We start from the raw sequence: 307 nt of genomic DNA, 5'->3' as shown, positions 1-307 counted from the left end.
CCTATTTTTAAAACTACACAATGTCTTAGCTACCGTGACGGTACTCGGGAGTTTGTTTCGCTCATCCATAACTCTATTACCAAACCAGTGCTTTCCTATATCCTTCCTGAATTTGAATTTTTCCAATTTAAAACTATTGCTGCAAGTCCTGTTTATGTTAGATATTTTTAATATGCTATTTACATCCCCTTTATTTATTCCTGTTTTTCACTTATACACCTCAATCATAATTCCCCTAATTCTACGCCTTTCTAGAGAGTGCAGATTCAGGGCCCTCAGCCTATCCTCATAGGGAAGATTTCTGATA

The sequence above is a fragment of the Cherax quadricarinatus genome, chromosome 7 (assembly GCF_038502225.1).
Source record: "Cherax quadricarinatus isolate ZL_2023a chromosome 7, ASM3850222v1, whole genome shotgun sequence".
Taxonomy (NCBI): domain Eukaryota; kingdom Metazoa; phylum Arthropoda; class Malacostraca; order Decapoda; family Parastacidae; genus Cherax; species Cherax quadricarinatus.
Note: the sequence above shows the minus strand (reverse complement) of the source record.